Consider the following 909-nt stretch of genomic DNA (forward strand, 5'->3'; position numbering starts at 1 on the left):
TTTCTTCCAAACTTGGTTTTCTTTCTTGTGCCGGCTCCTCCTTTTGGTAAAAACCTCTTCCCTTCTGCCTGAACTTCTCCTCCTTAGCGTTCTTGTACTCTTCATAAGGGAGCCACTCTTTCTTTGGTTTTCTCCAATCTTCATCATATCGGTCCCCACTTGAGTAACAAACTTGCACCTTCTTGTTGCCATTTTCATCCAAGTCGCAGTCTCTAGTAAGATGAGGCCCATTGCAGTTTTCACACCTCACCCGTATAGCATGTAGTGTTTGGTCCATTTTGTCCATCCTCCTATCCATGTTTTTCAACATGGCCATCACTGCCGATAAGTCTTCTGAAGCTACATAGGCGGACCCCCTTGTTACATCATTTCTTGGATTATGGTATTCTCTAGAATGCTTAGAGAATTCTTCAATTAGCTGCTTTATCACTGGAGGTGCCTTCTTCGTAAGTGGACCTTGCGAGTCAAGCAATTGCCTTGTGGTAACATTTACTCCATCATAAAATATGGAGACTTCTTGCTGACTATTGAGGTCGTGATGTGGGCAATTCCTCTTGTACCTCTCCCAAGCTTCATATAGTGACTCTCCGGCTTGTTGTTCAAAGTTGGCTATGGCTTTCTTGAGCTTGGATATCTTGGATGGTGGGCAAAATTGATCAATGAACTCTTCTTTCAGCTGGGCCCATATAGTGATGGATCTGGGGGGTAGTGACTTGAGCCAATCCTTAGCAGCACCCTTCAAAGTAACCGGAAGCGTGCGAAGTAGCTAAGTTTCCCGATGCACGTTGGGAACATTGAAATAATCAGCTACATCATTGACTTCATCCAAGTGCTTGTAGGCATCTTCGTGATCCTTGCCAGTGAAAGGGATCTCTTTAAGTAAAGCTAGGATATGACCCTTAAGCTCAA

At 44.1% G+C, this 909-nt stretch overlaps 1 pseudogene; it reads left to right on the forward strand.

The window, feature by feature from the left end:
• Positions 1-530: 530 nt before the first annotated feature.
• On the forward strand, positions 531-628 carry LOC111911419 (small nucleolar RNA R71; annotated as a pseudogene).
• Positions 629-909: the final 281 nt, after the last annotated feature.

Source organism: Lactuca sativa, chromosome 2, assembly GCF_002870075.4.
Source record: "Lactuca sativa cultivar Salinas chromosome 2, Lsat_Salinas_v11, whole genome shotgun sequence".
NCBI classification, from domain to species: domain Eukaryota; kingdom Viridiplantae; phylum Streptophyta; class Magnoliopsida; order Asterales; family Asteraceae; genus Lactuca; species Lactuca sativa.